Below are 13,953 nucleotides of genomic sequence, written 5' to 3'. Positions count from 1 at the left end.
CAGCAGTACAGCCCAATGCATCCTGGCCTTTGACGGTACTACTCCATGGCTTATCCTCACTTTTAGTAGATAAGATTCCCTCACTCCCCAAACTCTCACCTACTTGTCAACCAGAAGCACGTATTTGCAAGATGTCTAGCTGAGGTTATTAATCTATAACCTGGGGCTGAATGCAGGCATTTTTCTGTGTATACGTGTCACCAGCATAGACAGTCCATCAGAGCCACAATCTATTTATTTAGGTCTTTGTAAACTTCTCTCAGAAATATTTTAGTTTTTAGTGTACAAATCTTACACTTCTTTTGTTAAATTTATTCCTAAGTATTTTATTATTTTGATGCAATCGTGAATGGAATTGTTTTCTCACTTTCATTTTTGGACCATTGCTAGCTATAAAAATACAGCTGATTTTTGTATATTGATCTGGTATCCTGTGACCTTGCTAAACTCAATTAGTTCTACTTGTTTTGTGGGTTTTTTGTGAGTTATTTAGGATTATATATAGGATTATGTCACCTATGAATAAAAACAGTTTTAAGACATCCAATTTAGATGCCTTCCCCACTAACCCTCACATTACTGTACTAGCTAGAACCTCCAGTGAATGTTGAAAAGAAGTAGTGAGAGCACATTCTTACCTACCTTATTCCCAATCTTAGGGGAAAGGTACTTATATTTACCCAATTAAGTATTATGTTAGCTTTAGGCTCTTCATGGATGTTCCTTGGTCAAATTGCGGAAGTTACCTTCTATTCCTAGTTTGTTGGGAGATTTTGATCATGAATAGGTATTGAATTTTGTCAAATGTTTTTCCTGTGTCTACTCAGATGATCATGTGGGGCTTTTTAACCTTTATTTTATTAGACTTATTTTATGGCCCAGAATACTCTTAGAGACTGTTCTATGTGTACTTGAAAAGAATGTATATTCTGCATGGAGTATTCAATAAACATGAGCTATGGTAAGTTGGTTGATTACTTCTCAATTTGTTATAAGCCTATGGTGGTTGTTGATAGTTTTATTCAGCTTTACAGTTGCTTTTTGGGGACAGGCTGTGTTGACCTTCTCACTCACTCATGCCAGAAATGAATCTCCTCCTCAGGTATGTTTTTACAAACCTCATAAGTGATAAAATCCTAATCTTGGTGAAACCAAACAGCTAGTCTGAATTCCAGTCTATTTTCCTGAAATTAGACCCAAATACCATAACAAACTGCTCAAATACAACTCAAACCCAAAATACACTTAGGAGGAAAAACTTCCTGAGGAAGGCAGAGGAATAAATTCACTCTGGAATATTGGAATGATTTTCAAATCCCAAAGGCAACAATACAAAAACTTGAATATCAAAGATTTATCTTCAGTTTCCACTACCAAAAGCCCTAACTGTTGGAGTCACTAGTATCTTCTGTGTGTGTATACAATCTGAACCAGCCCCAGAGCCAATCATGGCTAGGGCGAGAGTACCTGGACAGCCTCAGATCTTGTCACCAGGTAGGTACTCAAATAGGTGTTATGCAGTGAAGTACACTGAGGGCTACAAGCGGCCCTGGCCACTTCAATTAAGCCATCAGCTTGCTTATAACTCCCAGCCAATAACTGAGTGGTTTGAAAGTATCTTTTCTACTTGCCAAACTTCAAGCATTACCTAATGCCTGGATTTTCACTGCAGTTGCCAGATCCCCATCCTTTCCCACCCCAGGGCTAGCAAATAATTCCTAATCAACCATGCCCCTGAATTTGCCCTACCTTTGCACTATCCCTCAAATACCGGACTTAATGGGGAGTTTCTACAATCTCCATGCTACCTGTTTCCTGACTGAAACTATCATACCAGAAAATTTGTCTGCTCTATTAATATTCTCCTTAGAATGCACCTGCAGCTTCTACTGGATAGTCAGTGGCCATAGCCCCAGGTAAATGGATATCTGGACACCAAGCTGGGTTTATCCTCTTTCCTGAGTATTTAAGATTTGAACACAAATGCTTCAGTTAGTCTGTGTTGAGCATGGCTGCTGGAAAGACATGACAAGGCAGGGCAAATCAGGGGCAGCCATCTTCCATCATGGACACAGAAGCAAAGAGTATCAGTCTGAACAAGAAGAGAAATATGAAACAGAAGCACCAGAGAAGCAGAGATAAGCCTCCACAGAGAGATGGGAAAGAAATCCTGGTCTTGCTCCTTCATGAAATCCAACTGAATGCTCCCTCCTTGGGCCCCAAGAGAAACCCTGTATTTTCCACCAATGTCCCCATTTTAAACTAGCTTAAGGAGAGTGTCTTTCTTACAATTTAACTACTTAAGTCAACACCTCTGGTTTTCCTCCCTTGCTACCAGTCTATATTTCCCAGGCACCAGCACTGTTCACACACTTTCGTGTGTTACTTCGCCATAATACAGCTCCCTGTGTTCAACTCATGTTTTTCTGACTATGCCAAGTTTCTTTACAAACCTCTAAGACTAGATCATATTCTCAAAGCTCTAAAGTTTTCTTTGGCTATGATGAACAGGGGAATGAAAGGCAGTGTGGTCTTAACCTTTTAGCCTTAGCTTCTCATCTGGGAACTACCACCTACTACATAGAGTTGTGATGGGGATCATATAAGGTGAGAATAAAGTGCTTAGCACGGCATCTGACATATGGCAAGCCCCACTAAAGGTAGCTCTTTTCTATAATAGCTTGATTAAACTTGTACATACTGAACAATAGGTAAAAATCATATCACTAATATTTAGGATCTAAATGGCACCAAGTATATCAAGAAAACTAATCAAGAGTAATTCCTGCCGGGCAGCAATCTTTTTATATGACAGCACTACATCACTAACATGTGAGCAGCCGTATCAACTCTCAATCAACATCTATTTCTTCCAAACTTGTTTCTAGCCCCACTGTACTTTTGAAGCTTTTCAAATTACCCTGTTATCTTTCATCTGCATTTGTAGGATCATTTCCACTAATTTACCAATGTTGCTTTTGAGGTTTGTTTGCTCGGTGATATTTTTATCCAAGGTATTTCAAAAGAGAAAACAAAGGTCAGAGGTTGAAACTGACTGGTCAGACTTAACTTATAAAACTTAAGAGAATATATTTTTGGTAAAAGATAATTAAGGGTCAAAATTATCATGACTATTAGGAAAGGGTGACTAAGGTATTTTAATTTTAAGTTTTTGTCTAACAAAACCTCTCACAAAGAAAGAGAGAGACAGAGAGAAACAAAGGGACAGAGATTAGATTTCACAATTAAGATTATCTTGATGAAAATGATGTTTAGGGCCTGGCTTTTATTGCATCTTAGTTATGTTGAAAAATTTCTGGACAGCTGAGATGCTAAATAATGCACACACCAAAAAACATCAACAAAAATCCCAGCACAAAATCATTACATAAAGGATTTTACTTCCTTCTTGATTACCCTTCAACATAAGGAAAAACAATTCCTAGAAGACTCATTTGTTGTTAGACTCACGTAACAAATAATTCTGTCAATAAGACTGATCACATGAGTAGTAATTCTATCAACAGTATTGGAGCCATTATCATAAACATCTGCGCATACATAGTGAAGACACACATTCACACACAATGGTGAGATTTTGCTTTAAGTCACAGAAGACATATATTTTTTCTATTTCACACCTAGCTCCAAAGGCCCATTGCACTGAGCCTTCTTCTAGCTAGCCTGTGGCTGTTTTCTACCTTCTCCTCCTCCTTCCCAACCTTTTAGCCCCATGATTCTCAAGGTATGAATTTAAAGGATCCTCATGGTATATTAATCCAACTTTCATCCATCTTATGAGCGACCGATGTTCAGTTCATTTCTACTTATGAATAAAGGCTATAAGTAACTTGTTAATGGACTGTCAATAAAATTTGGTGTTTATAAACTAAAAGTAACAAGAGACTCTTTAGCATTCTACTAATAAGCCTGGCTGCCACAAAATGGATGGCAATGGTGCAAAGATCCTACTGCAAACACACACAGAAAATCAACTGGAAATCTTGCAGTTCTCTGAACTCCATTATCATTGTTGAGGGAATTAGTGGTAGTTTTCAATTACTGTTATTCTTGCTTTTTAATCTTATGGCTCATTCAGCATCGTTTTCAAATTAGTTTGATACATGCTGTGTATGATAGTACACCAACAGTATCCTTATTTTAAAATTTTCTAGTACTGTAATTAGACTTTGACATGTATATGCCATGTTTCAAATATGAACCAGACCTCAATTGCTAATGCACATTTATCATCCTCCCTCCAAATTTATTTGCACGTCATAGTCCATTGTCAATGAATTTTCAACTGGAAAGCAGGAAAAGGAAGGTTAAGTAGATAATGGGGTCCTGCCTAAGTGAGCTGTGTTTCTAACCTACTTAAGTCACTGAGGTCAAAAAAGTTGGCATCCATTGCCATAATCAAGCAAGCTGCAACAGGCTGCCAGGTCACTCTGCTTCCAGCCTAGTTGTCCTCCCAAACCTTTTCTCTTCTTAACTACTTCAGGGAGCATTAGAAACTCACCCCACCCATCATCTTTTAATTTTCACAGCCTGAGAATTCTACTCATGGCTTCTTAGAATCTTACATCCCCTTAAACGACCTTCTTCCTTCACTACTACCTTAAACAAATCCTCATTCAGGAAAATTTCTGTTCTCTCAATTTCCATTTTTATAAGGGAAACCCACACCTTCGACTATAACATTCATAAAAACTCTTCTTCACGCCCAAGGAAAGAAGTCTCAGACCCAAGGGACAACAGGGAGCTATTAATGCCTCTTTTTGCAGTCTCCCTGGAAGTAGATTGTCAGCTCTTGGATATAAAAGCACATCCTTCTTGCCCCGACTCCCCAAACTCAGATCTCTTTGCATTAACGGTCAGCTCTATCACCTTTCCCCTCCATCCCCCAATATTCAAAAAAAAAAAAAAGCAACTGGATAGCCACTGAATAAGCCAAGATTTTGAAGTATGAGAGGCAATGGAAGGAAGGCAGCAGAATGGATTCCCATATAATATTAATTAGAGTTTCCAAACATGCTCTTAGAATGAGCTAAAGGCTCACTCCATCTCTCATATCTTGAGGGCTAGCAGTATTACTTTTCAGAAAATCTTGGTTTTCTGTTCCGTTTAATTATGAGTTTTACAAGCATTGTTTTCCGTTTTTCGGTCTGATTCCTTGCTCTTGGCTCTTCAGTTAGGGCCTGTTGCCACCTAGTGGACTAAGTGGGAATAAATGCCAATACATCATCACAGCTTCTCACCACTGTGCTCTCAGAAGAGACCACTAGATGGAGACTTCAAATTTGAAGCAGAAGGAGAGTGCCTAAACCTATCTAGAAAACCAGATAGTTGGTATAAGACTACACAAAAAACTAATAAAAACTCACACAAATAAAAGCAAACGTGTGACACTGAGGTTAAGGATATAGGCTTTGACTCTTTTGAACAAAATCACAAAAATCTACAATAAATACTACCAAGTTGAATTACCAAGACTCCACGTTCCCAATGCAGAGGGCCCAGTTTCGATCCCTGGGCAGGGAACTAAATCCCACATGCATGCTGCAACTAAGAGTTCACATGCCGCAACTAAGGAGCCCACCTGCCACACCTAAGACCCAGTGCAACCAAATAAATAAATAAATAAATATTTTTTAAAATCTACAGTTTTTGAAACATACATAACTTAAAACAAAACAAAAACAACAATGTGGCATAAAGACAGACATATAGACAAAAGAAACAGAACAGCAAGCCCTGAAATAAGCCCTCACCTATATGGTCAATGACTGTCAATAAGGTTGCCAAGACTATTCAATGAGGAAAGGACCATATTTTCAACAAACAGTGATGGCAAAAGTGAATATCCACATGCAGAAGGATGCATGTGAATGTCATCTTATACCATACTATACAAAAAATAACTCAAAATAGATCAAAGACCTAAATATAAGACATAAAACTTTTAGAGGAAAACAAAGGGGGAAAAGCTTCCTGGCATTGGATTTGGCAATGATTTCTTGGCTACGACACCAAAGGCACAGACAACAAAAGAAAAAATAAGTAAACTGTACTACATCAAAATTTAAAACATCTGTATATGAAAGGACACAACAGTGAAAAGGCAACCATAAATTGGGAGAAAATATTTGCAAATCATATACCTGATAAGGGGTAATATCCATAATATATAAAGAAATCTTAGAACTAAAGAAACAAAATAACAACAAAAAAAAACCTGATTAAAAGATGGACAAAAGACTTAAATAGGTACTTCTCCAAAGATGATATACAAATGACCAATAAGTACATGAAAATAGGTTCAACAGCATTAATCATTAGGAAAATACAAATCAAAACCACAGTGAGATACTACTGGGTGTGTGTGATACTATCAAAAACACAGAAAATAGGAGGATGCAGAAAAATCAGAACCCCTGTACACTGCTGCATGGGACTGTAAAATGATACAGCCACTGTGGAAAACAGTATGGTGGTTCCTCAAAAAATTAAAAATAGAATTACCATATGATCCAGCAATTCCAGTTCTGGCTATATACCCAAAAGAACTGAAAATAGGGACTTGAAAAACTATTTGTACACTCAATATTCATAGCAGCATTATTCACAACGTTCACAATAGCTAAAAGCTATAAGCAACCAAAGTATCCATCAACAGATGTATGGATAGACAAAATGTGGTATATAACAAACAATGGAATATTAGTCTGTCTCAAAAAGGAAGGAAATTGTGACACGCTACAACATGGATCAACCTTGAAAACAGTATGCTAAGTGAAAGAAGTCAGCCACAAAGGGACAAATACAGCATGACTCCACTTATATGAGATACCTAGATTAGCCAAATTCATAGAGACAGTAAGTAGAACGGTGGGTGCCGGAGTCTGGAGAATGGGGAAATACTGTTAATGGTTACAGGTTCATTTTTGCAAGATATGAAGAGTTCTATGGATGGATGGTGGTGATGGTTTCATAACAATACTAGTGTGGTACTTAACGGCACTAAACCGTACACTTAAAAATAGTTAAGATAATAAATGTTTTGGTCTGTATATTTCACCACAATTTTTTAAAATAAATAGTAAGAAAAAAACTATAGCTAACATCATACACTTGATAGTGAAATACTGAACTCTTTCCCTCTAAGATCAAAAACAAGAATGTCATCCTTGGGCTTCCCTGGTGGCGCAGTGGCTAAGAATCTGCCTGCCAATGCAGGGGACACGGGTTTGAGCCCTGGTCCGGGAGGATCCCACATGCTGCAGAGCAACTAAGCCCATGCGCCACAACTACTGAGCCTGCACTCTAGAGCCCGTGAGCCACAACTACTGAGCCCACGTGCCACGACTACTGAGGCCCGCGTGCCTAGAGCCCCTGCTCCGCAACAAGAGAAGCCACCGCAATGAGAAGCCTGCACACCGCAACAAAGAGTAGCCCCTGCTCGCCACAACTAGAGAAAGACCGCGCACAGCAACAAAGACCCAACACAGCCAAAATTAAATAAATTAAAAAAATAAACTTATAAATAATAAATTTTAAAAATTAAAAAAAAAAAGAATGTCATCCTCAACATTTTTATCTACTGTTGGACTGCAAATCTTAGCCAATGCCATAAGGTAAGAAAACTAAAAGTCATAAACATTAAAAAGGAAGAAGTAAAACTGTCTTTATTCATAGCGGTACACATAAAAAGTCCCAAAGAATTTATTTTTAAAAGTTACTAGAACTAGTAAACAAATGTAACAATGTCGTATAATACAATCACAATATACAAAAATCAACGGCATTTCTATATACTAGCAACAAACAATTGGAAAATAAAATTCTAAAATAATACCATTTACTACAGCATTAAAAAAACATACTACTTAAGGATAAATTTAAAGAAAGCTGCACAAGATCTCAACACTAATCTTTCAAAAACATCACGGAGAAAAAATAAAGTTCTAAATAAGTGGGAAAATATACTGCATTCATAGATTAGAAGACTCAATTCTAAAATGACAACTCTACCCAAATTGATAAAATCAATGAAATCCAATCAAATCCCAGCAGGCTTTCACTTAAAAAAAAAAATTTTTTTTTTTTTGGATGAGCTGATTCTAAAATGTAAAACGAAATTAAAACAAAACCAAACAAAACCCTAGAATAGCCAAAACAGCTAAAACAACTTTGAAAAGGAAGAATGGAGTTGAAGAACTAACACCATCCGATTTCAAGATTTACTATACAACTATAGTATTCAAAACATTGTGCTATTAGTGAACACATAAGTAGGTTAATGGAAGAAAACAGAGTCTACAAGTAGATCATACATATAAGATCAAATTATTTTTCAGCAAGTGCATCAAAAATTTAATGAGGAAAGTCTTGTCAACAAATAGTGCTGAAACAAATAAATATTCATATATAAAGACTTTGATTCCTATCTTACACCATACAAAAAAAATTAACTTGAATAAAGCTAAACCATAAAGTTTCTAGTAGAAAACATAGAATAATACCTTTGCAACCTCAGGTTAGGCCAAGATTTCTTAGGGAGGATACAGAAAGAATTAATCATAAAAGAAAAAATTAATAAATAGAACTTCATAAAAATGTAAAACTTCTGTTAATCAAAAATCATGTCAATAAAGTAGAAGAGAAAGCCACAGGTGGGGAGAAAATATTCACAACATACATATGTGATGAAGGACTTGTATCATAATAAAAAATACCCACAACTCAATAATAGGACAAAGAACACAATTTTTTTTAATTATCAAAAGACTTTGAATAGACACTTCTAAAAGACAAAATATGAATGGCCAATAAGGGTATGAAAAGATAATCAATATAAATAATCATCAGGGAAATGCAAATTAAAACCACATCGGTCCCATTACCTGCGCACTAGAATAACTAAAATTTAAAAATTGACAACACCAAACACTTACAAGGATGTCGAACTATTAGAAACCATACTACTGGAATTGTAAAATGTACCATTTGGAAAACTGGCAATTTCATAAAAAGTTTAACATACATCTACCATCTGACCCAACAATTCCTAGATACGTTCAGAGACATTAAAATATATCCACAAAAACCTTGTACAAGAATTTTCATAGCTGCTTTATCATAATAGTACAAAACTAGAAATAGCCCGGGTATCAACAGATGAATAGATCAACTATGATACAGTCAATTGAATACTACTCAGTAATAAAAAGAAATGAATTACTAACACCTGCAACAACATGGATGAGTCTCAAACATTATGCTGAAAAACACTAGACACAATAAAGCACCTGTTGTATGATTCCATCTATAAGACATGTCAGAACAAACTAATCTATCATGACAGAAATCCGAAGTTATTGCTTCTTGGGGCAGAATAGTGAGATCAACTGAGAAAAAGCATAAGGGAATTTTCTGAAGGGATGGCACTGTTCTGTATCTTGATGAAACATGAATTACAAGGGTACATGCATTTGTGAAAACTGCTTGAACGTTACACTTAATATCTATGTGTTTCACTGTACGTAAATCATACCACTTTTTTTTTTGCTCCATTAGCATACAGTAAATGCTCATTAAATATTAGCCCAAAAAGTTAGAAACCCTTCATCATCTATTTCAGCAACGAAGAAACATGCAGTAACAGCTAGAGCAGCTAAATACTTGGCAATTCACATATACTATCTAACTTATTTTTAAAAACAACCCCTAACAGAGATTATTACTGTTTTATGGATGAAGAAACTGACCTTCACAGGTTGCCTATGGTCACTTAGCAAGGACTGGCAAAAGCCAAGATGCAAACTCTCATGTTCTTTCCACTGCACCACACCGTGTCCATTAGGGTCACTTTCAGCAACATGACCTGCAACTGCCAGGACAGCACAATTCATACGAGAAGCTTACTTAAGGCTCCCTACATTCTTGATAGCAGGGTAAAAAGGAGGCCAATTCTGATAGCTTGATTAGTGAATGGAGGCAGGGCTGCAAGCAGAAGCCTGAAAATGCTGCTCTAAGCTTTTATCCTCTTTTTTGGCTTCAAGATGGTTCCTGATACTTGAGGATACAGGTTCCCATTCCTCAGAGCAATTTCAAGGTAAGAGAATTGTGAATGTAAAATCTATCATCTAAATGGGAAGCTGTAGCCTGGGTGACTCAATTTGACAGAATAGCTTGGAAGCTTGGCAGCTGAAATGAGAGCCACAGATTTTTTAAAAAATATATATCTCATTTCTTAATACAAGAGCCTTGTTAAAAAAAAATTAAGGGGTAAAACCTGGTGGTCCAGTAGTTAGGACTCTGCACCTCCACTGCCGGGGGCCCAGGTTCAGTCCGTGGTCAGGGAACTAAGATCCCACAAGCTGCAGTGTGGCCAATAAATTAATTTATAAAAATTAAAACAGAAATAGTGAGTTACTCTGTGATACCACCTGCCCAAAGATATCACTGTTAACTGTTCAGTGTATCTTCTTCCAGACTAAAATTTACCTTCTCCTTAATGATTCTATAGTATTCCATTACATGGATAACTACAAACCATTTTAGTCCCCTATTAAACTTTTGAGCTGTTCCTTTTTTGCTATTATAAATGCTGAAAAGAGTATCTGAGAATATACATTTTGCACACCTTTCATTTCTTATAGGATAAATACCCAGATGTACTAACTGCTAAATCTGCAAATTTAAATTTAAAAATTTTTAATTTTAAACTGCTAAATCTGCAAGAATAAACCCGAACATTTTTAGTGTTGACAGATATTGTTAGATTATACTCACAGACTTCCCATTTTCCCACACCTTCATCTGCACTGTTAATTATCATTTTTTAATGTAGGAACTGCAAACTCAAATGCGTAGAGAAGACTGGAAGGAAACATAAATGGATGAAGGAAGCCATGTGGGTTTGTGACAAACCTGAGTGTGCATGCTCATTTAAAGAGGGCAGCCACACATATATACAATGGAATATTACTCAGCCATAAAAAGAAGCGAAATTGAGCTATTTGTAAGGAGGTGGATAGACCTAGAGTCTGTCATACAGAGTGAAGTAAGTCAGAAAGAGAAAGACAAATACCGTATGCTAACACATATATATGGAATTTAAGAAAAAACAATGTCATGAAGAACCTAGGGGTAAGACAGGAATAAAGACACAGACCTACTAGAGAATGGGCTTGAGGATATGGGGAGGGGGAAGGGTGAGCTGTGACAGGGCGAGAGAGAGGCATGGACATATATACACTACCAAACGTAAGGTAGATAGCTAGTGGGAAGCAGCCGCATGGCACAGGGATATCGGCTCAGTGCTTTGCGCATGGCACAGGGATATCGGCTCAGTGCTTTGTGACCGCCTGGAAGGGTGGGATAGGGAGGGTGGGAGGGAGGGAGACGCAAGAGGGAAGAGATATGGGAACATATGTATATGTATAACTGATTCACTTTGTTATAAAGCAGAAACTAACACCATTGTAAAGCAATTATACCCCAATAAAGATGTTAAATAAAAATAAAAAAATAAAGAGGGCAGCCACTACTCTGTTCCAGCCAACAGATGCCATGTATCAACAGAAATCCAGGCCCGGTGCTGGACCATCCAATTTATCAAGGCCAGAAATGGAAATTTTTATGAAACTCTTGCAAGTTTTAAATGTTGACAACTAACATGCTTTTATTTAAACATCCAGTTAGTCAAACAAAACACATCTATAAGCCAGACTACATTTAGCACATGGAATTTTGTGCTACAGTGAAAATGATATAACACTATTTTCACTGTGAATCTTATTATTCATGCAGTTTATCTTTTCCTATGCTTACCAACAGAGGATATATCTATTCAATTTTGGTTCATACTGTCAGCACCCTTCAAAGAAAGATGCTTATCTTTTCTTTCAGATTCAAATCTACAACAACAAATACTGGACCAACAAAAAAAAGATATGTAACTTCAAATACAGAAGCTAAGAGTCTTAACTGACCTGTATGCCCAGAAAAGGCTTATGAAGACTCACTTGGGACTGAATTGCTATACTCTCCTCAACATACTTAAAGAACCCCAAGATTTTGAGAGAAAACACCAATTTGTAAAATTATGTATAACTCTGAAGAGGGTGGCTTTAATAATCCAGGGTTTCCCTCCACTACCTAATAGATTTGCCTAACAAAGCAAATCTTCTTCTTGGTGAGACATCAGAAAAAGAACAGAATTCCCACACATCCCCCTTTGTTATCATATGCTGAATTTAAACAACCACTTTCAGCTTTTTTAAAAAAAAGAAATAAAGCACAGGTTTATAGGAATCCTTCTCTGCTCTCAAAATATTACTGCAATACTGCTCCCACAGAAATAATTTCAGCAACCTATCTAATTTCAAAGTTTCTTCTCATTCCTTCTTAGTCATCCATTACATATCTCCAGACCCAGATGTTCAAGCATTCCCTGAACCCACCATAGATAATGGCAGAGATCCATGACTATCCAAGGATCCAACAAGAGCCTTTGAATGCAACTATCTTTTCATCAACTGTAAACAAGTCCTAAACTCTTGGCTCCATAGGGAGTCTCTATCAAGTCAGTATAAACTCTGAAATAGGGGCAAAGGTCAAGGGGATGAAGCTCAGCCTAAACTCTGGATCTCATCCCACCCCCACCCTGTTCAAAAGAATTCTTATCAGAAAGGAACTCCCCAGCAAAAGGCCACATTCAGGCGACGTGATCTTGCAGTGATCTAGCAGATTCAGCTGAAGCTTTGGAAGCAAGGCTCTTGGAACTGTTATGAATGTGAAATACCAATATCACAAACAGAATGTTGTGAAGGAAAGGTGACATAAAGGGGAAAACCAAGGGAACTTACCTTCATTTGTTTCAGGAAAGAACCTGTTTGATAATACATAGTGGAATAATCCTGAACCTCAGAAGAAATCTCTTTGGGAACCTATTCCACAGTGAATTACTCTACTTTACATCCAAAATAACTCTAATATATGCAAAAGAGCCCAAATGACACTTAGAAAATAGTCTTCATTCTGTACATAAAAGGCCCCGTTATATATGTTATAAATCCTTATACTGCCTTAAACTCTTCCATTAGCATCTGAGACTTGTCACAGTCAAGAGAGCTAGAAACAGGATAGAAGATTCATTAAAACAGCACCTCTGAAGTCCCAGATGTTTCTCCACTGTGTACTCTGGGATGAGTCATTTAACCTCCCCAGGCCTTAGCAGTCTCATCTGTTAGGATAGGAATAGTATCTTTTCAAACAGGCTTTATGAGTGCTTAATGAAAAATGCACATGAAGCATTTAATGTGTAATAAATATTAGTCATTATTATTACTAACTACTATTATGTAGTAAAAGCCACATATCATCAAATTTTGTGTCTGTCGTTCCTGACTAAACCAGAGTCCCTTGAGGGCAGGAACTGAGTCTTAGGCTTGGCACACACATCAAAGGGAAAAAGAGAAATGGGGAGGGAAGGAAACAGTGGACTAGGTATTACAAAGTCAAACTTAAGTTTAGATATTTTATACGCTATAACCAACCCTTCTCACTCCCACTGAATATGTTCAAAGTACCTAGCACATAAGGAATACTCAATAAATGTTAATTTTCTTTGATCTCTAACACTCAACCTTAAGTTCATTATCTGCAGACCACACTTGGGTTTATATAAACTGTTTTCTGAGATTAAAAATTGCGACATATAGGGCTTCCCTGGCGGCGCAGTGGTTGAGAGTCCGCCTGCAGATGCAGGGGACGCGGGTTCGTGCCCCAGTCCGGGAAGATCCCACATGCCGCGGAGCGGCTGGGCCCATGAGCCATGGCCGCTGAGCCTGCACGTCCGGAGCCTGTGCTCCACAATGGGAGAGGCCACAACAGTGAGAGGCCCACGTACCAAAAAAAAAAAAAAAATTGTGACATATAGTTTGA

The 13,953-nt window shown here is 37.3% G+C and overlaps 1 protein-coding gene and 1 long non-coding RNA gene across 3 annotated transcripts in view; one reads left to right on the top strand and one right to left on the bottom strand.

The window, feature by feature from the left end:
• The window catches only part of LOC132427077 (uncharacterized), a 50,929-nt gene extending 38,208 nt beyond the window's left edge, over positions 1-12,721 (top strand). Inside the window, exons 3-4 of the long non-coding RNA XR_009519800.1 lie at positions 10,065-10,117; positions 11,917-12,721. This is a non-coding gene — a long non-coding RNA (uncharacterized lncRNA). The remainder of the gene's footprint in view (positions 1-10,064; positions 10,118-11,916) is intronic.
• Positions 1-13,953, bottom strand: part of NR6A1 (nuclear receptor subfamily 6 group A member 1) — a 201,312-nt gene that overhangs the window by 152,899 nt on the left and 34,460 nt on the right. The window lies entirely within an intron of this gene.

Source organism: Delphinus delphis, chromosome 6 (genome assembly GCF_949987515.2).
Source record: "Delphinus delphis chromosome 6, mDelDel1.2, whole genome shotgun sequence".
Taxonomy (NCBI): Eukaryota; Metazoa; Chordata; class Mammalia; order Artiodactyla; family Delphinidae; genus Delphinus; species Delphinus delphis.
This window is presented reverse-complemented; position numbering and strand designations above follow the sequence as displayed.